The following is a 27,262-nucleotide window of genomic DNA, read 5'->3' on the forward strand; positions in this document are numbered from 1 at the left end:
GAGGCAGATACCTCAAGATGTAGCCTATATTATAATCCAATCACGTTGCTCTAACTGCACATGAAGCACACGTGTATATTAACTTTTAGACATGTGAAAAGTCACAACAAAAACCAACCAATCTCGAAACACATGCAAGGGCAGGCAGACCCTGAGCAATTCTCCATTTTCATCCACAAAGTTGTATTTTTTCTGCTCCTTTGCATCCTCTGAAGACTCAGGTGTCAATTTAGACTCATTATCAAAAAGCAAAGTTTTAAGAATATTTTGCCAAAAAAAAAAAAAAAATAAAGTACACTACAGCTTGATTTGAGAGAGTATGTTTCTAAATCCAGTAGTTGTCATACTGTGAGGTGAAAAAACTGTTTCTGAAGAGTCTTACTCAAGTAATAAATCTAGCAAAGAACTAGTCACATTTCTAACAGGCTGTAAACTAAAGGGTTCTACCCAGAGATAAGGGCAGGAGCAGATTACCGGAATTCTCTTCCTCAGCATGCACAGCCTGCTGGCTTAAATTGTTGTTGACATTAGGGATTTGCATAGCTGTCAGTCTCTTGTATAACCAATTACAGCCTGCCATACAGTACAGGTTTTTCTGTTATCGTGAGCAAAAAGCTTCATGACACTAACACTTCAGGCACATTGACAAATTGCTGCGCTGTTCCTCACTTGCTGCCTTGTGCTCACTTTATAGTGTTATATTACAGAAGACAGGCTGCCTTATCCTATCTGGTCATATTAGCATGCAAAAGCCACTCTACGGAACATACCGACAGATCTAAAGGTCAACCAGTTCTATGATATTAACCTATGTGGTACTCAACCAGGTGCAGCAGAGATAGATATGAAATCAGCAAGCAGAAGAGCTTTTGGCAATAACATTTATGGACAGGGAGAACCTGCTCTGACCTTGGTCAGGTTTCATGCTGGAAAATAAGAGCAGTACCCTGAAGGCCCAGCAGCCTTGAAGTCAGCTCGTTACAGCTGCACAAGAATTCCTTTGGGTCTGGGGAACGTATAGGTGTTACAAGGAACGCAGTTGCCTCTGTAGCCCTCCTGTTCTATTCTCCAACCTCAGCATCACAGGTGCTTTCAAAGTGTTGCTGCACTGAAGCTAAAGTACTTCTATACCCAGAGGTTATCATAGCAGGTTTAGTTTCAGAGTAACACTAAAGCTCATTTCAAATTTATGAAAGTATTCTGCTATTTCGTGTAAGCTGCACTGCAGATATTCACCGATGGGATAAAGCTTCAGACTTTAACAACAAATGCCTTTCCACTTCTCCTTTACTGAAGGTCCTACAATAAATATTCATTAAATTATAAATAGATTATAAATAATATTTAGATATTATATTTAAATATTATGATAAATAATATTTAAATTTTTTTTTTTACTCTTCCATTTGCCAAGACTCTGTCTGAGCACCGCTACTACATACTATAGTAAAAAAGCCACTGGAAATAGCACCTCTGTCCACAGAATCTGTTTGACTTAGGTCAGGTTTCTTGTTAAAAAAAGCAGAAAAGAGTTCAGAAGTTACTAAGGACTGACATTTTCAGTTACACAGATCCAAACAGACTTTAAAATACCAAAGAAGCCAAACTACACTCTCACAAAAAAATAAAGCCCTAAATTACCATATGGGCCTTGATGTGAAATACTAAATCACCCCTCCATTTATCGTGCGTTTTGAGGACATAGTTTCTGCTGGCTAGTATTAAAAATATCACATAATTATGTTCAAAATAATACCAGAGTGCTGTAAAGTCAGTTTTGCCTTACAACTGTTCTAAGCAAAGCAACTGGTCCAGAGATAGGAAGATCTAAAATGCAAATGCTTACCACAAAACTACAACGTACTATAGTTAAAAGCAAACTGACAGACACAGCTTGTTTCCAGTAAATTCAGCTTTCTTATTAGAGAGGTATGATAAAAAGTTACCTCAAACAAAAGCTGGGGGGTGAGGGGGAAGCATCTTGGAATTCACACAGTCATCTGAAAATTCAATTTTGTACTAAGGCAACAAACACCATTTACAGAGTCTGAAACGGGAGGATAGCTTGCTCATACTGCACAAACGTTGTTATTCTCCTTTGCGGGGCCGCTGAGATTCTAAATGTAATAATCTTGCCTTCTTATTGGTTTATAAAAGTCACCCTCAAACCTCTGAACTCTGTCTAGTAAGTGCAGGTTATCCAGTCAGAAGGATTTTTCTTAGGCTTTCCTGCAAGATTACCACCACTATGCTGAAACAGAACATGTGGTATTTCATGCAATGCCAAGTGGGTATAAACACAACCAATGAAAGTTTGAGTTTAGTAGTTGATATGCTTATAATGACAGTAAGCTGTCGACCACCTCATGTCTGAGGATACATAAAAAAACCTGAGAATTCCCTCTCCTAGCCAATGGTGGGATAATTATTATAGAAATCCAGTAGGTTTCCAATCCAACAATCCGAGATATTTCAGCAAATAAAAAATGACCCTCTGAAGTAGAGCATTTTCCATTTAACCTGCCTTCCTAAGAAAGAAAACCAAACACTCTCACTAATATGCTACTCATTGCGCCTTCTAAGTCACTCAGTAGCTCTCCATGATTTACAAACTCAATACCCAATCCTCAAATTCATACCTGAATTTTGTTTTGAGGAATCAAGTTAGACTTCCAAAGTTAATATGAAATACCTAAATTCAAGAACTTGCAAGACACTTGGCAACAATTACATGCGTCCAGAAGCTCTGATAATATTCTGAGCAATCCTCCCTGCAAAACCCCTAAGAAAACCAAACCCAAACCAACCTCACCCAACCAAAACCCAACAACAACAAAAAAACCCACAACAAACCACAACCCCAAAAAGCCCCAAACAACAGGCCTGCTAACTTCTCCCCTTAAATCTATCTGCTTGGCTATGGGCTGCTGTACTATGTAGTCCTTATAAATGTAAGCTGAGAACTACAACAGTTAGCTCAGTAACAAGAGTCCTGCCATTGTTGTACATAAAGAGTCCTGCAGTGTTGAACATAAACACTGCAAGGAGGGAGCCTCTTCAGCTGAAAACTCTGGAATGTCTCAAATACTTCAGCATATGATTCAAAGAATGTTTGACTTTATTAGATACAGAACCCCTGAAAATTTTAGTCCCTAAGAGACAGTGTGCTTTGAACAACTGCCATTATGCAATCACCAGTGGAAATGGCAGAAATTATAGCAGAACTGAAGTTTAATCGTACACATTCCTATTTGTCAAAATGGAGCATCTCCCAAAACAGAGTCCTTTGGAAGTCATTTGAGTTTTCCCCAACTAGGTGCAAACAAGACTGACTCATGCCAATACAATGTTAAAAATGCTAGGTGAATTGGTATTTATGTATAGAATGGCATTTCTCTTTCTTCAGCCTGTAATTTCGGCAAGTATATGGGAATGGAATTGGCAGGAGTCAGATTGTGAATTCAGAGAATTGAAGGGCACGACAGATTTCCAGGTAACTTCTGATATATTCTAGTTTTTTGTTATGAATGAAGGTGAGGGAATACAAACAAAAGGGTCTTTAAAATCAACATGGCATTTAGGAAAAAAGTACAAGATTGGACCTAGAATGAAACACGTATCTGTTGGGCAAAACCAAACATGCACCAAGCTCTAATCCAATGGGGTATGCATCTCTTCACATCATTGCTCAAAAAAATCCCAGCCATATGAACAATCAAACAATAACCTTTGCATTCCCAAAACAAAATACAAAATATCCTACTACTGGTGCACTCTTGGCTTTGGGATGCAAATACAAACTTTCTGGCTCAGCTTATCTTCACGAAAACTTGGATGTGCACGGTCTGGAGAAGTTTTGGATCCACCCATACAGGAACATGCCCCTTCCATACCACAACACAACTAGTAGCAATGGCTGCTACTTTGTTGTTTCAATACGTTAGCAGGGAAATGAGGGAAAAGGAAATGTTAATTTCAGCCTCAGAGATACATGAATGGCATAACAAACAGTCCAAGACTGTATACATGCTAATGGAAACCTCATAAAAGGAACAAAAAAGTAATCTCAGATTTCCAAATCAGACTCAAGCAGAGTTACACCTAAACCAGTTTTACATTAAAAGATTCACACTTTTCTCAGTCTTCCTGATCTGCAAACCAGGTGATTCTCCCTGTTAGATCGAAGTCTCTTAAGTCTATACCTGGTGTTATCATAGCACCAATGGTACAATACTTCACTCAAAGTCTTACCATGTCTTTATTATTATCTACACTAGGAAGATAACAGGAATTGAACAAGGTTTAATAAATCCAGCTGAAGAACAACTGCCTTATCTTCTCAGGTTTTTACAAGATGGAGTCAACTTCTGTGAAAACCCTACTTACTTCTGACACAGCAAATCTCCTCACAACCTCCTCCCACCCACCTGCCCTCCCTGCCTCAAAACCAGTAGCAATAAATTATGATGAGTGGGAGATACAGTACTTTTTTCTTCCTGCTAAGTTACCCTGGCACATTTGCATGCACTATACATATGCACACAGGAAATAATGAAAGTAATGAACCTTAATGGTGAAGTAAAGTTCAGAACAAAAACCAAGTCAATTTCCTCAGATTTTTGTGTGTGTGTGTGTGTGTGTGTGCGCACTAAGAGAACAAGTTAGTGAAAAAGAAAAAGCATACCTGAAAAAAACATTCAAGTTAGTATATCATAGGAAGAAATATATGGCTAAAAGTATAGCCTCTATAAACTTACAGTTGAATTCATGTTAATTGTCTCCCCAGAAGCAATGTAGTAATCTTCATTAGTATAACAAAAGAGAGGACTGCTTCTCCCAAAACGGCTTAGAAGCAGCTTTCACAACCTGTATTTTCTGTTGCCGCCCCCCCCTTTTTTTCCCGAAACAAGAGAAACAGATGCAGTAGCTGTGACACAGCAAACAGGTCACAGGACTTTGAGAAGAATACTAGATTTGAGAACCTACAGCCTGTTACGGTATAGAGAAAAAGACTGGGAGAGCATACGCAATAGTTCAAAGGCACTCGGCTGCTATCAGGAAAAAAACATGAGTCTGTCAAACATCAAAAACTCCTCACAAGTTTACAGCCAGCTTAGTGCTTCCAAATCCTGAAATGCTACCACAGCGTTTATGCTCTCTCTTTCCTTATGTATGCCATACAATTACACCCCACATACATCCCTGCACTGTAATCAGACAATCTATTTAAAATGTTATTTTTAACTATTCTCAGGCAACAGAGAGCACACAGGCCAACATAAGTTACCTTTGAAATCTCTCTGCTTAGAGATGAGAGAAACAGATAAACTCCACATTTCTTTGTGATTTTTTACACGTAGAATGCCTTGATATCTATACAAAATCCATGAAAAAGTAATCATTGAAGAAGACTCAAAAACAAGTAGAGACCTCCTCATCTGGCCAATATTATGAAATTAACTCAAACTTCAGTGCCCAATCAGCCAGCTCAGTAATTCTGAATGGTATGAAGCCTTGACTTGAAATAAACATTCTCTCCCCAGTTTTTCTGGCAGAAATCGAGGACTTCCGCAAGGTTACAGTCAAATCTAGGCATTTTTCAGCTTATGCTTCAGAACACAAGCTTTTGTTTCTCCTCTAGTATAGGAAATCATTTATTTTGCCTGCTCCTCTGTTCTCATGATGTTACTGAAAAGAAAGAACACTCAAACCACAGAACAACCCATTCCAACTGAAAACGAAATACTTAAAAAAAATTTCAGCAACAAGTATGTGCTTCAGTATGCTGAGCTAACAACCGGCTGACAGAAATTACAGATTTCGACAGAAAGAAGTACTTTTCTACACGTTCCTCTTTAACTGACAAAAAGAAAAAAAAAAAAAAAAGACACAGCATTCCTTTTCTCTCTCCTTGGTGAAGCACCTCGGTATCTCGAGTTCAGCAGTATTTTATACTTAAAGAGGATTTCTATGGGATCCATTCCTACAAAACCTGATTACCGCCACAGCTACAGTACTTTATCAGTCCCCAAAGTCAACCACTGCCATGGTCAGAGCTCGCCCAGCTCCACAACTCCCTGCCCCGACAGAGCCCAAGGGACGCTCACACACACTCATGCACCAGCTTCTTATTCTCTGCCCTAGAGGATAACACTGTCCCCAGAGTTACCAGTCTGATCACTGTTGCTTCTTTCCCAGCTTTCTGGGGATTAGTTGAAGGTTTTGTCCCGGCCAAACGATCTCCCGGCACCGGGTCCTGTCCAGGTCCCTTGGGACTGCGGAGCAGTCGAGAGTAGGAGAGGGGGGCCGGAGGCCGGACCCGGAACACCAGCGTCCCGGAGCGCTTCCAGTAAAGGAACCAGGACGTTGTCGGAAGAGCCCAAGGTATGGCCGCGCCGCAGTAGGAGCCGGCGCGTACACTTGCACCAGCCTGCCCTAAGGAAGAACAGTTAGCGATAACTAAAATAAGAGTGACTCAACCGAGCCTCCCGGGAGCGCCTTATCGCTCCCTCGCCCGGGCCGCGGAAGTAGGGACCTAGTTTCGCGGTTCTCCCGTTCTCAGCCAGCAAACGAGACCGACCCGCGGGCGGCACTCACCGTGAGTGCGGGGCGCTGCGGCCGGGCGCCCCGCTGCCGTAAGCGCTGTGAACTGAGCCAGCGCCCTGACGGGATTTACAGCCCTGCAACCACACCCTCGGCGGGCTGCTGGGGCTGGGTCCTGCCGAGACCCCGTCGCACGCCGCTCCCTTGCCGTGACCAGCCGTTGCCCTCTTCCACGGATTCAACAGCTTCACTGCCAGAATTTCGTCTCCCAAATTAGCACTACAGCAAAGACTAACAGTTTCCTAAACCCAGCCTGTTTGTAGACAATTGGGAGCCTATTACATACACACTACTTGCATTAGCAGACTTGTCCCCCCATGCCACCATGTTACATGAAGTTATCCGTGCAACAGGTTGGTGGGATAAAACACGTTTTCTAAAACAAAGAGTCAGAGCTGTAAAGGATCGAGAGCAACTGACAGAACAGATGGCTAGTTAACCTGCGTTTGTAAAGCATACCCTCCAAAACAAATCAGTTACAGACAGAACATCCATTTCTAACAAATCACCTCCGGCATCTTCAGCTGTACCACTGACTCAGCCAAAGAGCTTATGATTAAATAGAAATCAAGGCACACTCAGTTGACTCTTAAAGCCCTTTCTAGCTCATTTTTTTCTTTAACACTGTATTTGTCTCTTTGCTGTTGGCTCAGGCTTTCAGGCTGCCTGGCAAACATTGCTCTGGTTTTGCTGCAGTTATTCCAGTTATCAAAAGCAATTTTGATAATGCTGTTCTTTGTGTCTTCCCAGAATTAATAAGCCAACATTTTGCAAACTGCTTTACAGCCATCCTATTGGAATCAGCTTTAAAGAGGCAAGCATTTCTTTGTCCAGCCAAACATTTAATTGATTTTGACACTAAATATTTGTTCACTACAAAGTTTTATGCTGGTTTGGTTTTGGGAGATCCTATTCATGCACTATTTTCATTTCACTCTAACATTCAATCCTTTGACCCTCTTTCTCCATTTTCCCCCAGGAGTAGCTTTAATAGGCTTCTTCTGATGTATCTACTTCAGAGCCTGACTACATGATGTTGCTGAAGTTTTGGTCATGAACTATCTAAACAGTGTCATTAAGCAGCAGATTATTCATCTTCAAAGACCTTTAAGTATCATCAAGCCAGTCATCAAAAAGAAATGGAACTATGGTATTCTCGCTCTAAATAAGTTAAACTATATCCAGTGGTGACAACAGCAGGTTTAAAATTCCACATGGTGATTTACCACAGTGACATGTCTGAGTACTGCATAGAACTACAACATCTACCTCTCTCTAGTCTGTGGTTTATGTATTGCCCAGAGCACTGACTTTTGCAGTCTGAGCTATCTAAAATACTTCGCAGCAAAACTGTTTGTTTTAAAAACAAAGCTATTCCAGACAAAGCGCACTGCACCCTCCTTTGAAGTGTAGCTAGAGCTTCAGAAACATTTAGCTCATCAGGCCAAGATTCTTCAGTCATCATGTATGTTGCAAAGGTAGGTATGGAGAGAGGAAAATGATTTGAAAAGTCTGGAACCTTTGCATTAAAGATGAAGTAAGATGAAGTTCAGTATAAAGTAAGAAAAAAAGAAAATCAGAGCATGCTCAAATATGCAGTAAGGGAAAAAAAAGAGACAGAAGATTAAAAAAATTGAATTTATCTAACATACCAACGTAAAGGAAGCTCACAGTGACATTTCTGACTGGCATTCCCCTTCCCCAACACCCCCACTTTGGTTCCTTAAGGCCAGCAAGTACAGTAGGAAAGCATTATCGCTGCTGGTATTGCCATGCACCTATTACAGTAACCACTTCCAAAACAGAAAAGTTGAGGCAAATGTGAAAGACAACAGTTTCCAAAAAGGATTCAGTCACTGGTGCTAGGACATAAATCACCACTTGTGGCATGCAAATGGACACAGACTTCTACACTTAAATAACTTTATTCTAATCTTCTGTAATGTTGGGGGATATCATAGTGACACTGAATAGAACCTTGAAGTTTTCAATTCAAACCAATTCCACATAAAATGAGTCTTAAGCACACAATAAAAACTCACTCAATTTTTTTTTTCTATTTTTTCCCCAAATGCAACAACATTGGAGGCACTGATGAGCCAGAAAAGCTAGAAACCTTGAATAGCTGATGGCACTCTGCTTTCATCATTGCCAATTGTGCAAAACCAGGTAAGTATAGAGGACAGAGGTACTACAAATGTTTCACAGTGATGGATTCCAGAACTTAACTGACACAAGTAACTATCTCTGGAGATTTCCTGTAAGATATTTCAGGCGGTCTTTCTTCAAAATATACCTGGAAAAAGGAGGTGAGGAGCAAGGGGAAGAGAAAGGAATCAAAACCCAACACACTATGACCCATTTTGGATACCAAAATGCCTCAGTAATACATTCTGTGCAAGAAAAATGGAATCATGGTGAAAATACAGAAAGAGGAGTAGAGATACCTGGACTAAATGTTCAATTCTAGTATTCTGACCCACTAACTCTCTGTATGACCTATACTTATATTTTTGTAACATACATCAGAGTAATAAATATTTTTCACAGGAAAAAATAGTACTTGGTATCAGCTTATCAAATGGAAGATGCTATGGAAGTGCACACTATTGTTTTCCTCATTTCATAAAGAACAACATCTTGCTTTTGTATTTAAACCATACTTTCACAGTTCAGGTAAAAGACAAAATCATGCCAAAATCTCAGGTCAGTTGGCACATAAGATGGTGTCTATTGGCTTATTCTAAAACTTGGGAGGTTTTCAGGCTCTGTAATTACATAGGAAGTAATGTTTCATTGTCATTTTTTATGACTAAGAACCAGAAAAGGAGTAATTTCCTTAGTAACATGATTGGGTGTTAAGTAATGAGATGGGTAGCTGGGCAGCCCTGCATAAACTGTGATTACTCATGCAAGAGTCATTACATCCTTTTCCTAGGAGTTTTCTTCTGTATGCAGATTAAAATGAAAATTAGTCTTTGTCTTATGTATGATTTAGACAACCCATCCTTGTACATACTTGGTGCAAACCTGTTAAAGAGAAAGGGCCTGCAAGCTGCAAGAATGAAGAATCTGCAGGACTGCCCAGAACTATAGCTACATTACTTGTGAGTAATTAGCTACATTACTTATAAGTTACCATTAATTAAGGTAGATTAGATTCCTCACTGCAAAATTTTGTTGTTTTCATACTTTATATCACTTAGGAAATGGGTTTATTGAGATGTAGGATGAACTCTGGAAGCTCCACTGTCCTGAAACTAGCACAGTACCAGCATTCCATGTTGACCTGACATGCCCCTTAGCTATTACATGGCATCACATTTTCTGCCTATCACCTTACCACAGAAATGTTAATGGTAAAGCACTGCCCTTTGTCACATGAGCTATGGGGAGGCTGAGAAACCAGCAGTGTGCTGGCACTGCTGGCCAGACAACACTGCTGTGGCCTTCTAGGGTCACCCTTGACTTCTGCTTTCTGAAGGGAGTCCGTACAGGTGCATCTTACCACCTAGTGCGAAGACACCTATACAAGCAGCTATTTAAAGAGATGACTGATGAGGAACAGAACTGTTACCTAGGTCCCAAGACCTGTGACACTGTAAGCTTGCATGTCTTAATCATGCCAAGAGTTGGCTACTTGCCAGTTTTTGCTACTTGGCTTATGGTAGCAAAAGAGATGATGGGACAAAACAGGAGGATTCATTGCAACTTTTCAGTTTGACCTTAAACATCAGGATTATAGTCTTCATAAATAATAACTTGGGGAAAAATACATCTACTTTAAAAACAGAGCTGTAATGGTCAAATGTGGAAGTAACTACACAAGAAGAGGAAATGGTATGCTTGGATTGCTCACACAGCAGTTCTTGCAGATTCCCAGATAAACAAAAGTCAAAGCAAGTTTCTACTACAGACTTGTGATAGAAGAGAAAGGACTGAAACAAACAAAATGCTACATTCCCTCAACTCCCACAGATGCCACATGGCAAAAATAATGATCACCCTAACTGTTGGTTAGGGAATCAAGTTTATTCACTGATAATTCAAATTAGTTGAAGACAGATAGGCCAAATTAGTACGACAATGAGAACTGCAAAATGCTCCATCCAGTACTTGAAATCTGACAATATTTGGGTTGAAAACTATGAGCTACTGCAACTGTGCTTTCTAAGGTCCTTCCCAAATGCCAAGTGAAAGAGAGAAGTTTAGTCAGCAGCTATCGAGACCTCCATAATAAATCTACCAACATCCAGCTTTGCTATTTGGCCTGTCTTAGGTCTGGAGACACAAGGTCTTGAAGAAACTCCCAAAGGGCTATCTGTTAATCAGTTAAGAGGTCTTGTGTTTGCTTGCCCCAGAAACATTCACACACAGAAATGTTCCATACCTGATCACCCTGGAAATAATGATGTAGCAAAGAAGAAGAATTTGACGAGTTAAATTACCTTAGCTCATTCAGTGACAAACTGGTGCATTAACATACTCTGGCTTGCTGGAGTTCCCGCTACAGCACTTTAAATGTTTTGCAGACCTAGGAGAGTACAAACTGGGTATATGTAATACCAGATGCCTGATCTTCAATCACTACTGGCTAAGAAACCATAGTTCTGACAAATCAGTATTTTCCAATAGAAATTAGCTTACTGTTAAACTCCTCTAACCTGCAGCTCATTATTGCAAGTCTGCAGTCAGAAAGAAGCCAAAAGTTTTGGGAGGATTAGGGAAAAAAAAAACCCAAACCAAAAAAGTCTCATTGTAGCTATCAGGAGTTCTCAGAACTATAGAAATTCATGTAGTTTTGAGTCAGGTAGTATTAGTTCCTCCCCCCTTCTCAATTTGGTATTGAAAACCATGTCAAGCAACTTGTGCTGGCATAGATAAAGACAGATCTGTTTTAGAAGTTTGAAAGACATGAGGAAAACTTCACTAAAACCAGTTTTCTTTATTGAATAGTTTTGATGAATGACAAATTGCACTGGAACACAACACCAGAACGAAGCTTGAAAAGGTTTTATGGTTTCCTTTTTACCAGGGGGTCTACTTTCCTTTCTTTACTTCTAGCACTGGAAGAACTAGTATTATGGAGCTAAGATTTCCTTGTGATCTTCTGTTTTCCCGTGTTTCTGTAAAAAATCTCTAACACAAGAGAAATAACAGCCTCTCTTTGTATGTGACAGGTGTTGAGGAGTTTCTCATTTAGAACATACCTGATGTAGAGACAAGGATAAACAGAAGGACAGAAAGCCTTCAAATGAAGTTGGAGCTTTCAACAAGTTAAATGGTAGAGAGGAGTATGTTTATAACAGCATCTACATTTGTGAATTCCTCAAAGAGAAATGGCAAAAACCTTCATATCCTCGTGTATCTCAGTAAGAGCAAAACAGACCACACAGGTAGCAATACTAACTCTATTATGCAAATGAAATGTTCAAAGCAGCCTCCTCTTCATTTATTGGCAAAGCTACCAGAATAATTTAGCATGAGTCTGGAATGTGCCAGGTTGTCACTACATACCACTGCTGCAAAGCACTTCGGTTGTGTTTGCAATGTTTCAAAGAGAAGCATCACAAACCAGAATGAGTAAAAATCTGAGAGCATCAAAGACAAGACATTTGGGGTTGACAAGGCAAAAACCAGTTATGGCTTTATGCTAATTATTTTGAGCATGTAATGAAAACCCATGTGCAAAGCCCTTGGCTATTTTACACCTTCTTTGAATATGGAGTTCTCTGTATAATCCCAATTTGCTATTTATATATCCCAAGCACAAGCAAAGATCTGCACTGCTTGGTCATATTCCTTTTTAATAGCACACATCTTAAGTCTCCTATATAATGAATGACAAGAAAACCAACATGGCAAGAAAGTATTTCATATTTACTGCAGCAGGGCAAGAGATACAGCATATCAGAAACAGTTATTTAAGAATTGAAATGCAAAATCTTTTCCCCACCAAAAGCAGGAAGTTATGGAATATTAACTAACTACATTTAATCTAATTCAAGTTTTGTATATTATTTTATATTCACCCACAATAGAATCATAGAATGTCTTGGGTTGGAAAGAAACTTAAGATCATCTAGTTCCAACTCCCTGCCATGGACAGGGACTCCTCACACTAGACCATGTTGCCCAAGGCTCTGTTTAACCTGGCCTTGGAATTATATCAATGCCAATTATGCTATTATGTTATATCAATTATCATATTATGTCAATGCATATGTTTTATTTAAATCCATTAAGGCTGTTGTCTTTGTATGCCAAATAAAATTATAAAATATTTAAATAAATATCCTATTAAAACTTCAATCTTCTGTATAAGAAAACCCATACAAGACAAAAAGGAAAGAGTCTTTCTACCTGTAGCCTCCCAAAGGAAAACACTTTAAAATGTTAATGAAGATGTTAATGAAATTAATTAAGCCATAAAAATGCTATTAATCAGAATTCAGCTCAGTAAAATAAGGTGCTAGAAAAACAAGTTTCTAACTTGTAGAACATTCCATAAAAAAATACTTCTTGTCATGTAGCTTCCTATATGTCTTTCCATTCATAACTCAACCAATGATGTACAGAAAAACACATCATCAATACTTAACATACACAAACATTGCAACAGTCAAATTATCAGAGCTTTCCAAAATAATTTTATATTTAAATTCACTGTTATAAAGGAACCAAGAAATATCTCCCATGTCTGCCAATATCCAAGGTGTTGTTTTTTTTTATAGTCTCAAAATAGACAGTTGCATTTCTATATTTACATTACCCTCTGTATGGGTAACTTTTCTACTGTACTGAAGGAGCTAGTCACATAAAAGGTGGGATTCCTTAACATATCTGAAGCACAATTTATTCTTTCATTATAGGTCATAAGAAATAACAATAAAACCACACTCCTAAAGATTGTAGCACAATATGGTAACACAATTAAAAATTACTCTGTTTCAATCTCTCACAGCTTTAAACCCTGGTTTAGTTGTGTTAGAGGATACTGAGAAAACTATGGTTGTTTCCTGGAGCTATACTTTAAGTGCTGGGTTATGCATTCAGGATGCCTGTCTTGAACTACTGATTTTACAGGTAGAGTGCTATGCCTCATGCTCTGGGAATACAGGAGTCAGATTACACCTGATTTGTCATCAGTTTCTCTCATACCAGAAGAAGTCACTTCTAGAAGAGGATATGTTATTTCCTGGCTTCTTTGTCATGCCAAACAAATATTTCTAAGACTATAAAAAGGTGCTAGATAGCTGCTGAGAACATTCCTATACAAACAGACAGAACACAGCCCAGCCCATATTTTGTTTACTTAGGAGTGGTTTAGTACCCAAATTTTGGATGCGTCTTCATTCTATATTGGAACAAGCCCATACAAGATGCAGGCCCCACCCTCTGACTCTACAATTTCTCTGGAACACAAGACAAAAGGTACATCTTAAAGGAGTCACAGCATGCTATGAATGGATACTGGCCTAGATGGCAGGACACCAAGATCCAAAATGTGCTGCAGTGCACACCTAAAGGTAAGTCAAGTTACAGGCAAAAGGACTGTGGAAAGAGTATTATGGCTCTTCACATTCATACCTTTTTGAAACTTCATTTTTGTCAGATTAAATGCTTAGAGGCTGAGAAAGCATTCTGGTAAACCATCACTCTGGGTTGGTGTGCTCTTACCTGTTTTACATCTACTCTGCCATTACCTGATCCAAGATCTGAGCAGCTATCAGTTTGACTGAGTACACAGCCATGTTGTCTTCTGTTCATGAAACAGTGGTAGGTGTTCCCAACTGGTAACGATTTTGTACTTTTGAAGAAAGTTTGCAGAATTTGTAAACATTTTTCCACTTGTGCACTTTGATTTGCAAGGAAATGAAAAACAGTGATAAAGCCCTAAGCAAATTTTGACATCAGGATTTAGAGGAAAGGAAACTAATGCTTTCTTGAAATTCAAAGACTGCGCTCAAAATAAGAGATCAAGTGTTCCAAGCCAACTGCAGATGTAGCTTTTAGGTCCAATTTCACTCCACCAGCTGTCAGCATTCCTGAGTGATGTGCCAGGAAGTCAGCTATCTGGGGATATCTCTACAATCAACAAAAAAATATAAGCACCTATATAAGGTAATTAAAACTGAAAGTGGACTGAATTATCTGCTGAATTCATCTGTCTCTTTCTAGTATCCAGAGGGGAGCAGAGACTGACTTCCCTCTTCATAGAACACCTTTAGCTGCAGTTTCACTTTAGGCAGTGGGGTTGTTTCAGCCACCAGGCCTAACCTCTGCTGTCTCTTCCTTGGCCACTCGTACAAGTGTTTGTGCAGCTGAACAATGAACTGGCATAAGGACTTTATCTGGATGAACATGAAGGGGAAAAAAAAATTGGTTTTCAGACAGAAAAATTTCCCAGTGGGTTCACCATGCAGCTGCAGGATAGCTTTACTGACAACAAAAGGGAAAATACAGAGATAGGGCAAAAGCAGTTAAAGGAAAGTTGAAGAGGGCACAGGCTGCTTAGGTTGGCATTTTGGAACCCCAGCTTCAATTAAGATTAAGATTCAGTGGAACAACAGCCTTTCAGTTTTCTGATACTGATCAGAAAAGTCAGAGCCCCATTATTCAAAGCACTGATGCACTATAAAATTATTTCTGCTGAAGTGTTTTAATGATCTTGAATGGTTATTTTCCCACCTATTGGCTAAGGCTGCTTATATCAAACCAGTTATTCTAATAACTTCCCTACCATTGGCTGGCAGAAAGATAGTGTAAAAGCATAAAGGTAGTGAACTTTGTATTGTGTACTCTGCCTAATTCAACAGATAGGCGATCATGTGCACATATTTGATCCAGGTCAAATGTGTTGCTGGGCATTATGTCAATGCACAGATCTTGATACTAATTACTGTGGAAACACAGCCTGAGTAGCTAGAGTTAGTTGGGGTGAATCCAAATCTTAGTGTACCAAGACACATTCTGTTCAAGTAGTTGCAGAACCAGATAACATTTCAGAAAACAGAAAATGTTTTTACAAAATTCCGCAAAACTTAACTTCACTGTTCAAATAAAACGCTCAGTCCTATGAAATTAACCTTGTGAAAATGCTTACGTATTAAAGGAACTTATCACATTCAAGCACTGTCTGGAAACTGTTGAACCAGCAACAAATGTGATGCTGCTGTTTTGAAGCTCAAGATAACAGTAAACTGATAGTATAACCTTTCCTCTGTGCTGCTAAGTACATTAGTAGGCCATTAGAATCAATTTAATAGAACTGAAGATTATAAAAAAATATTTTTTTTTCTAATGTCTGACTTCAGTAAGGTTTAGTGCTGGGAAAAAAGCATTTCAGCATAACTGGTTAGGCACTTTGCCCCTAGACATAGCACTCTGTTAAAGACAGACACAAAACAAAACCATGTCATAATAGGCTGGAGACTAGATAACAACCATTAGCCCCTGCTGTGAAAACAAAGCAGTCTGCACTCATGTATGGCTGACTGAATTGATCTGTTTTGCAACCTTCCCACAAAATCTTTAATACAATAGGCAAAGCTATCTAGGATGCAAATATCGTGGTGTAAACAGAACACTTCAAAGATCAATTTAGCTCTATTTTCCCAAGCACATAATTCAATTACACACAGTTATTTTCATTAGCCAAAACCGAAATGAATAAAAATGTTGCTCACCAAGATAAATGCCCATAAAAATATGAACCAGCACTACTGTTACTAGAATTTAGCTTGAAGAATTCTAACACCTACCTGACAAAAAAAAACCAAACCCCAAAAAAACCAAATGGTATCATGCTGTCACCCTGCAAGACACACGTCCAGAGGTCAAAAACCACATACAGTTTGGAGATAAAATGTCCAATTCAAATTCACTGAAATCAACAGCACAGCAAGATTAGGTTTATCTCAATATAGCTGAAGTTGAACAATCACGAGTTGTAGCTATATTAACAGCATTAGGAACATTCCAGTCAGTTGATTCAAACGTTACACAGCTCTCTAAATCATCATAGTGAACAGTTCTTTGCTCTGAAAAGAACATTACATTGAGAACTGTATTATGTTCCTCACACCAGTACCTGAAAAGGTTACAAAATGCAGTCTTAAAGACACATGAAAATCTATTCTAATTGCAGTACCTGTAGTTTCATTGCAGTAATCAACTTGAATAACTTCATAAGCTGTTCACAGAAGCAGTTACAAAAGCTGTCATATTTATATTCATATTTTAAGAGTTAAACCAATGAATTGTAGAAGTTATGTAATTATTAAACCAATTTTGAACTCCTAAGAAAATATTGACACAATACACTGATCCACTTGTATGCAAACAGTTCTAGTTTCTTCTGTAAAGCGACAAGTATTTAAACACATTTTATGAATCTTTGATTTTTACATATGCTCTAGGAGTCTTTTTAGCTTGACCAAGAGAGGGTAAAAGCAGGAATGTTAGCCAAGTAAACCACTGCTTCACATAGAACCCATAAAAGCCTTAGACAGTGATCTTTAGTATTACTGGGCAGACTGCATAACACTCCTATCTTGTTAACTATTCTCAAAATATCCTGTACAGGAAGTCATAGTTGAATAATGTCTCACTATATCCTTCCACTCAGAGTAGACTGTCTTACACACCTTCTTCCAACTCCTATGCACTTGAGTTGAACTGTGATACTGACCTGATAAAAGCAACAAAAGATTCAGTGATCAAGTGTTAATTCATAGCAAAATCCCAGATGGAAAAAGCGGGCCAGAATTACTTGTGTAAACACACTTCCTCTCTCCATACCTCACCTAGCGATGAGGTGGTATATGCACAAAATAGCTTGGTTTAGCCCTTTTGATATGACCTGGCCAAGTGATGAAGACATTTGTGACACAGTCTTCCATCACTTGGTCTGATAACATCATTATATCTTTCTAAGCATACAGGTTATGTAATTTTTTAGAACCCTGACAGCAGTTTAATGTTTAGTTAGTCCTCTTATTGTCTGCATAAAGTACTCCTGTGATCTATATTCCTCACTCCAGTGAGGAATCTTAGTATCGTAGTATTTTAGACAGTATCTTGGGCTGAATCACAGTATTCATTTATTAACTCTTTGTGACAGGAATATTTGCCTTAAGTCATCCTCTCAGTCTGTAAGAGACAACATAGAAATCTTACCTGTCTTTCTTTCGACATCCTGAATCAGTAGGATATTGGAAATGATGTGTGTTAGGTGGACTTGGTTCTCAACTCCCATTTTTCTAAGATCAACTTCTGTAAGATGGAGTTAAGTCCTGGAGCAAATGCCAGAGTAAGGAACATACTATACCTACTAGTCCAGGACAATTCTAATTTCTTTCAGACAGGTTTGCTGTTTCTGATACTATAAGCTATGTAACAGCAAATGTAAGTATATTCATGTGCTATATGAAGCCCTTTTGTTGTGAAAAGCCTTGTCACTGAAGTGACAAAGAACTTTTCTTTTAAAGCATTAATTCATTGTCTGTTTCTTCTCTCAAAAGTGGTCAAGATAGATGGAGAGTTTCTAAAAGTTATTATTCCTTTGCATAATAATTTGTAAAAAGTGCTAGCACGCCAACTGCACTTAAGCTAATGAAGAAAGATAAATCTCAGAGTGAACTGTGTGGCATAATAATATTGGAAAGGAAAGGCTTATATCATCAAGAGGATAGTCACCGTAATTAATAGATAACATGGGTTGTGATGCTGTTTGGAAGAACATGAATTTCCAGATAATGCATTTGGGTAATCAAATCTAACTATTCTCTTTTTATCCCCGTTTCCTGCCACAACATCATTACTATTTGATTTTCAAAATTAGCACAATGCATTATTTAGAAATCAGTAGAAAATTTCAATTTGTTGTTTTTTAAGTATGTACAACATTTCATTTGAGGATGACACCTTTCAGAGCAAAAAAACCCACATCCAAAGCAGAAGATTTATGATCAAATGTATTTGTTTTTATTTCTATGGTTCTGCATTTTCACTGTAAATTAGATAGGGATAAACCCATAGGATGTACTCCCCTTTGTTACTGGCAAGTTATATTACCAAACCTGACCTTTTCTTAATGGAGATTTGACAAGTTAGGCCTAGGACCCTAAAAACCAAAAATCACATTGTTTCACAATGTAAATAAGACAATTGACACAGAATTCCTACTCTAAGTGAGCCACTGTTTTTGAAGTGGTTATTTTTGATTCTCTCTTTCAAATTAAAACCACTGCAAAAGCCTGTAATTCTTTGATTTAGACTGAGTAGACCTCCAATTGCTGAAAGCTTCTATTTTTTTATGTCACTTGCTCTGTTTCAAAAGCTATTAGGGAAATATAGCTGTGCCTGAAAATATCCTATTAAGTTTTTCTCAAATGATACCTCACATGTATCTAATGAGATGAAAGAAGTTAATGAATTATTATTCTTTCATTATCGCTTTTAAGGTTTACCCAAATGCAAAAATTGGTTCTACTGATGGATTCACATTTGAGTAGAAAGGACTTCTCAGCTTTTCAAGAGTGACAGAGGCTCCCTCTGCTTTCCTCAGAAAACCTCAGCATGCTCCCCTCCAAAACCACAAAATCATCCTCTAAGAAAAAAGGGGTACACATACAAAGAAGTAAAATGCAGTCTGCCTGTTCTTCAAACTTTAGAAAAAAGCTTGTAAGGAGGAACACAAAAAGGGCTGGTGTTAACCCTGGTACTGAACAGCATATGCTCAGGGTAAGAGAGTGGGAGCTTTTATAGACATATTTGTGTTGGGGCTTTTTTTAGTAGCTTTAAAGAGCTTGCTGCATTTTGCCGCAGACAACACTAATGTGTGGAAGTTTTGTCAGGGAGAAGCTTCCTGCCATGAAATTTTTTTTTCTTCGTTCAAGTACATAAGCATCTTCTGATCTGACATAAGAACTGGCTACAGCACTTGACTGCAACCTGAGAACTCTTGTCTTCTATTGCTATGTATTTACTACTTACCTAAGAACAATTTAATTCAAGAGACTGTACATCACTGTCCTCAAAAAAATGGATATAATCATACCTGCTACTGCAGAGAGAAAAAACCCAGTGTAAATAGTTATTAGTAATTATTTTTAAAAGTAGAAGACATCAAAGAAAACTACTCAGACTTTTAAGAACTTAGAAGCTTGGTTCTTCAGCATATGTCCTTGTATTAAGCAGGTTAGTAAGTATGTGAAATCAGGTTAAGTTAGGTGTTCTCTCAAATTAAAGTTTTGGGTTAGGAAAGTATTCAGTTTGGCTGAGGAACTAAGAAATAATATAATGCTTGTAATCTACAGATACTGCAGAAATGAAAGCCTGACTCATGGCCTTGAACTTCAAAACAGTCCATTGTATCCAGAGTGATGCACTAAGCCTATTTTTAAGTTTTGCACTTCAGCAAAAACTATTTCAGGCAGCATTCAGGCTTTGTAAACTGTAAGCTGTCTTTGCTGCAGGCTTTTTGGTGTTTCTTGATTGTCAAAACAGCTGTCCCAGGGTTCTATATTACTGTCTATTCTGTGTCTTCTGTCTTACAATGAGTGTGAATGATAAAACAACATTTTCCAACATGCTTCTGTCTTACTGACTGGGTGTCCTGGGTTCAGCAGTAGCAGTCATTTTTCTCCTTCTTGGTAGCTGCTGCAGTGCTGTGTTTTGACTTTCGGCGTGGGAACAGAGCTGATAACAATGATGTTTTGGTTTGGCCAAGGACTTTGTGAGCCTCATGCTCGGTCGGCTGGTGCTGAGGTGTTGTATTCTCTTCCCTTGTTATTTCCTTTATCATTATTATTGTTGGTGATAGCAGTAGTGATTTGTGTAATACCTTAGTTACTAAACTGTTTTTATCTCAACCCGTGGGAGTTGCATTCTTTTTGATTCTCCTCTCCGTCCCTCCAGGAGTAGGGGGAGGGCAAGAAGGGGTGGAAGTGAGTGAACAAGTTGCCTGACTGGGTTTAAACCACGACACTGGGTCCATTTGGCAAAGAAGAAAATGTTGTCCTTTTCCTAGTTGTGACTTATATTTTATTACTTATATATTACTTATATTTTAAAATCTGCTTTTATTTTGCTTGGATTATGAGATGACCATGACACAAAGAACTCTGGTACACCAGCAGCACAGGTGTGACACTGAAATCAATTTTAAATACCCTTCAGTGCTACTTCATGAAAATTGGATTGACAAAAACAAATCTGTAAAAAATTGTTAAAAGTGAATCCAAAGATCTTTTGACTTGATAAGAATATTCAGTTGTGGGTTGTTTTTTTTTGTACACAAATGTTCTGAACTGGAAATACAGTGAGACCGAACTAAAGTATGTCAAAGAAGCATTTAATTGATGATCTAGTATGCAAGTTCAATAATTCTATATATGGATGATAAGAACTGAAAACAAGAAATGGACAATAAAAGGAAATTTTGATCAAGAAAGACCTGTGGGAAAAGGGCTTCCTAAGAATTTCTATATAAATTTCTAGGGATCTTCAAGATGACTGATGCAAGGCCCTTCTGTAACATGGTATTTGCTCAACAGAGATTATTCTTAAACCACATAGTACCCATTTATCTAGAAACAACATCATATAACAATAGGCACAAAAGTGTATGTTTTATTTAATACTGTATTTTACGAAAGAAACATTGTTGTTAACTTTTACAAAACAAACGTTATTCATATGTTCTTATTTTTGTGAACATATACATTTGTTACCATATCTGAGACAGCCACAACTAACATAGGGCAAGCAGCACTAGAAACAGTACAATGTTCATTTTGCCTAGCTCTCCAATAAACATTATTTCTCTGGGAGTCTTAGTACACGGTTACAAAAGGCATGGGTTTTATTTCCCCCTTTCCTAAGACAAACACAAACTATCAGCCTTCAGGTTTTTTGTTCCAACATCATAGTATGGAACATTAATCACTTTCATTAAATCATTTTGCTTGACATTTTCTCAAGAATTTTATTGAAAAAGCTAGTTCCTACCTCTATGCCATCATATTGTTCAAAAAGCATGCAATATTCTGCAAGACCAAGCTGGCTCAGCCAGTTACTAATGGGTAGATCCTTCATTATCTATTCCCTCACTGCACAATGCCTTTGACTCTGAAAAACATAAATAAAACATCATTACTAATACTATTGCTTAGGAATGATAAATGACAGAACAACTCATAAAGTAGTTAATAGCATAGAAGTTCTACCATTATGACTAAAGAGATTAATACTTTCTTGGCTGCTTGGCAATAGGCAGTTATCCATGCATTATGGCTACTACATTTAACTCGTTTCATTGTGCTCTTCACACAAACAGGGAATGGTGAAGACTGTATTTTGTTTAGCTGTCACAGTTGAATTAATCTTTTAGAAGAAGATGAATCACTCAATATAGTTGTAGTAATTTTAAAACACTCAGGCTTTGTATTCCAAGAGAAAGTTCCTCAATATGCTAATTCAGTGATAATGCCATTCTTCTTACATACGTAACACATGACCATGCATAAAATGAAGAGGAATAGCAAAAGGGGCAGTGTTATCTGTAGGAACAGGAAGGAATTAAATGGAACTGCACATTCTGCATGACAATCAAAATGCAAAAGATTCTGTGGTGAGTATTTGTCCAAGGTATGAACATAACCCAAGTCAACCTATCATGAAGAATTTCTACACAAAAAACAGCTGCAGGATATTTACAGTTTGCTCTCCATCATGATGCAGTTTGTACATCCTCATTGCTTCCTTAAGGCCAGGTTTATGTGGTCAACCTGTTCTAGTTAAAGATGTCCCTGCTCATTGCAGCGGGTTGGATTAGATGAGCTTTGAAAGTTCCTTCCAACCCAAATTACTCAATGATTCTATGATGTCATCCAAATTTGAGTTGCATGTAAATAAAAATACTTGTAATTTTTTCAAGTGCTAAAATGAAATAAAAGATACACATTAAGATGGATATGATAGACACAGGAAGACAAAAAAAGTAGATGTGTAAAATATTCTCAAATCATCACTGCTCCATGTAAGCAGTTGTGCAAGATCTACATAAAAAATATTTAAGCTTCCAAAGAATAGCTGAGTTCAAGATTTCTATTTGCAAGTTTGAACGTATCCTAAATAAATTCAAGGATGCCCAATTCTAAACATGTACGTTATGACCTAAACATCTATCACAGCACTGATGCCAGAAGCAGGAAATGCTCATGTTCAGGCATGTAGTGTCTTTAATTGTACATTTTTGATTTCTGATTTCTGGTTTTTGGTTTTGTGTTTTGTTTTGTTGTTTGGGTTTTTTTTTTTAAGATTTTCCTCTCCTCTATGCTTCAGGAAAAGCACTTACTCATTAGCTCTCCATAAACCAACTGGAATGATGACTTTCCAGCCACAGATCACTTGTTCCAACACATCTGTCTACTCTGAGCACATGACAAGAAGCTGCCTAAAGGCTGACATGTTATGGTCTGCAAAGAGCCAGTGTTGCTTTACGTCAGACAGGGAAAGATGTTTAGCATTTTTAGAGTTCTTGGAACACTATTCTAAAGTGCTGAAGCTTCTATTTTTCTTTTTTTACACTACATATTGCAACACATAAAATATGTCCTGCAGAAAGGCAGGCCACAGTAGCAGTACTGTATTGAAGTATGATACATTCCTAGACATAATTTAAAAGCATTTAAATTAGAACAAGTACTCTAAGACACACAGTGTTTTGTACCAGATACCTTTCTGGAAGCTACTATGAACTTCAATGATCAACCTCGGAATGGTCAACACTTCAGATACTCATACAACACTATATTGCATAAGATGTGATCCTGGAATTCATCATTTAATGAGCTATTAAAGAACAAACCTGCTAATTCACAAATCACATGGTGAAATCCCTCTATCAGCCACTGGAATACTCTGCTATATTACTTGCTTCATTACAGTGTTTTTATCATTGTGAATATATTGCAGGCTACGGATGACAAGCATATATCTAAAGAATGTTGGTAGTATAGTAACTAAGAACAGCCTGTGAAGTTACATGGACCAGAAAATCTCAACATTAAGTGGACACACTGCAAAAGAATTTCTCTGAGGAATGTTAAAACCACAGAGAACATTCTTATGTGAGGCAAGGACAAGCTCAGCCACTGAAATCTTTCATTTATTGGCTTGCTTTAAACAGGTACTTTCAGATTGCAAGTTGGTCAGCATGAAAGGCATATGATTTTCAGAGAGATAAAAGGAAAACACAGTTAGTTGGTTAGGATGTTAGTAAAACCATGAACAGATGGCTCTCTTTGGTTCATACTCTTTTAATTTAGTCACAGATTTCAGGTTTTTTGTCAAAAAAGAACTTGTTTTCAAAACTGTTTAACAACTTCCAAAGGAACAATATTTTTAAGACGATAAATTTGACATTTCAGGTTGAATACTTGGCTTCTATGCTAGTAGATGACAGTTAAACAATATCTACAAGAATTGGTAGAGAGTCACCATAATTACCATTCCAGAACAGAGATAAATTCTGCAATAAGCATGAAAGGAATCCCAGAATTTCCACAGAGCAACATTCTCTTTAAGCAATAGTGATAAACAGTGGCTATCTAATCTTACTTGTCTTACTTGGCCAGCTGCATTTGCTCTGTTATTAATTTATGGCAAATGAACACCACCCCCAAAACCACCAAAAATTCACGTGCAAGCAGAAAATTAGTTAACCTTATATGACAGGATACTAAGAGATACAAGACGCAGTGTTTTCAAATGTACTGCACTTACAGCTCTGAATGGGATTATTTTCTGGCATACTTTTAAGTCTTTGTTGATGCTTGTCTAGATTTTTCACTACTGTTTGAATGAAAAATTTGCTCTTACATGTGAAGTGGGATAAAAAATAACCTCATTTCTTCCACAAAGTAACTAACTGCCTTTCTGACCCTTCTGATAATGGTAGTTTTGGTGAAGAAAGGTAACAGAAACATTAACTCAAGCATTTCTTATTCAACCAATATTACATTGTTAATTAGATGCAGGGTACAAATTAGTGGTCAGGACATAAGACATATTGAAAGCCTGATCAAGGTTAAAAGTAAAATGGAATTACAAAATAAGTTGCAGAAGACTCCTCATATATATATATATGATTATGAGAACTAGGTTTAGGCAGAGGGAGTTTCCTATTATCCTACTTTTACACTTACTTCTTTTTTTTTCTGAAAATAGGATCAACTGTTGCTTAGGGGATGTAATGCCAACATTTTTTAGCATCCGAAACACAATTACAAACACACCAGCAAAGTGTGTAGCAGACATTGGGCATATATTTTTTTCACCCACTAAGAAAAGAGGATCTTTTCTTTCCAGAAGAATGACAGAAGCAATGATATAAGACAGCAGATGTATCAGAGGGCAATACAAAATCTGTGTTCTATTTACCCATTCTAAAGACTCACTTCCTGTACATCTCAGGTTTCCTGCAATAAAGAGACCATCATAGGGTTAGTCAGGGATAAACCCAGGGTTGCTCCATGACTTGCTTCTATTCATTCTGTAAAACTGTTTCTTCAGTTACTACTTAACAAGCTGAAGAGTGAAGTTATGGTATTCTGAAATCCTTATGCAGAAGGTCTTGCAGTACTATCTACTTATTTATACAATTTCAGGGTTTTTTTACAGCAAAATAGACAATCCAAAACCAGCCTTGGTTTTGTACAGTTCTGTTTCTGAACACCAGCTGTTCAGAGGCTTTTGTGAAATGAAATAGCTCCCAGAAAGTTAGCAAATGGATAATAATGGGAGGTTCCTACAGTGGCACTTCTGAGCTAGAGAGCTGAACATGGCTTTCTGTATTATCATAAAAACATGCTCACAGTTACAGTCATACATATTGGGGAATATTTGAAGGAAAATCATAGAGAAAGGTTTTTCAATATGTAGCTTTTAAATTCAATGTTCACACTGCAATGATTTACTGATAATTCACTGGTTTTCTTCTTTCTTTTATCACAATATCCCAGAACTATCAAAAGATTCTGCTGATGATGTTGGCTTGTTATACTCCAGACACAAGCTGGACTCTTAATTCAGCTATGGTTTTGCCAAATTAGCTTCAATGTCATTTCTGAAAATCTCATATGTATGTATTGCAAAGACACCAAGGTTGAGTAACTCCAAATCACTATATGGAAATAGAAAGTATTCCAGGGATAACCATTAATGCTCTGTTTTCAGACTTCCCTGGGAATGAAAAATTAGTTCCTACATCTGAGGGGAGATAAATGACAAGGAGCAAGCCATGTATCATGGTGTAATCCTGTTCTAGCCAGTTACTCAGGTGAACCAGCTATTTCATCTCATCTGCAAAGTCATTTCTCTTGTAGCACCTTTTCTACTTCAGCAAATTGGCTTGTATTGTACTTCCAAATAAAGACTAGCCTCTTGCTGTGACACATCCATTTCTTAGGGAAAAATTATTTATTGGACAACTGTATGAGTTTTATTAAGGATTTTTAGCACTTGACCTTGGCATACCTTCCTAACTAGCTCCTTGAATCAAGGGCCCACCAGTTTTGTTTTCAGATGAACTCAGATGTACTTAGATTTTCCTCTGGCACCGCTGAGATCAACAAACTCTCTAAATTACAGCCTCAGTAAAGCTAACCTTCCCATGCAACATTCTATACACCTCAGGTCCTATACTGCAGCACAAACTAATGACACTGGCCAAAGGTCTGCTCTCCTTGCTGATCACAACCATTCATACTTAACGAAGCAGTTTAGACATGTATTTCTTAATGTTCAATTATAATGCATATTTGAATGGCAGAAAGTTTCTGAATGCAGTAGATAGAATGAAAAACTAGAAAAGCTGATAATGGTCATGATGCTTGTGATGCCACATCTCAGATTTTACCATCTGAATACATCTATTCTTTTACAGCCCAGGTTATGTTTCTATTTCTCCTCTCCCTTCTCTAAACAATTTGCCAGTTTCTGTAAAGCACATTGTCAGTGATACAGTTTAAGACAGTAAATTGTGTATTTTGGAAAAATCTCAGCACTTGTTCTGTAAAAGGAATACTAAATGCAGAGTGAGAAAGTCAGAGACACTGATCAATAACCCAAAGTTGATTTCACTACTATGGCAGTGATAAGATCTTAGCGAGAAAAGTAACCTTCTCCAAGATTTATTAATATAGTTATGGTAAACTGCCACAGTTACTGTGAAATTTGACCTAGTATACTGCCTTAAACCAAAGAGAAATTTTCTAGTTAGCATGGTTCTCCTAATCTAATCAGGCTATAAGCTGGTAATGCACTGATCAAAACCAGTGTATTATAAAGCCATTTCCATCTTTAATTATAGCAAAAGGGAAGGGTGTCTGCAAGACAGGGCAAGAGACAGAAGCAGCAAAAATACCTGGAAAGCAAACCATCAGCAGAACCTAAGTGTCAGACACTGGTCAAATAAACACTGGCACTGTGCACTAGACAGTCCAGAGAAAGCACTTCTTGGGCCAATGACTGTGGCTGAAAGGAGTGGAAAACTATGACTGAAAAACCTGTTTCCCCTACTGTGTCAATCATTTTCTAGTCACAAAAACAGAGCTTGGTACATTGCATAAGTACAACTGGAAGACATCAG

At 37.9% G+C, this 27,262-nt stretch overlaps 1 protein-coding gene and 1 long non-coding RNA gene across 4 annotated transcripts in view; one reads left to right on the top strand and one right to left on the bottom strand.

Moving 5' to 3' along the window:
• Positions 1 to 27,262, bottom strand: part of BCAR3 (BCAR3 adaptor protein, NSP family member) — a 97,927-nt gene that overhangs the window by 56,253 nt on the left and 14,412 nt on the right. Inside the window, exon 1 of one of the 3 annotated variants that reach the window (XM_062613192.1) lies at positions 6,170 to 6,284. The exons of the other annotated variants lie outside the window; for them this stretch is intronic. The gene's annotated coding sequence lies outside the window, so the exon portion shown is untranslated. Of the gene's footprint in view, positions 1 to 6,169; positions 6,285 to 27,262 lie in introns of those variants that run through there. 3 annotated transcript variants of the gene reach the window in all.
• Positions 6,302 to 27,247, top strand: LOC134160830 (uncharacterized). The gene is made up of 3 exons (XR_009963707.1): positions 6,302 to 6,384; positions 25,849 to 25,951; positions 26,984 to 27,247. It is a non-coding gene; the product is annotated as an uncharacterized LOC134160830 (long non-coding RNA).

Source organism: Pezoporus occidentalis, unplaced genomic scaffold, assembly GCF_034315485.1.
Source record: "Pezoporus occidentalis ecotype Australia unplaced genomic scaffold, CSIRO_AGI_Poc_V1 ctg164, whole genome shotgun sequence".
NCBI lineage: Eukaryota > Metazoa > Chordata > Aves > Psittaciformes > Psittacidae > Pezoporus > Pezoporus occidentalis.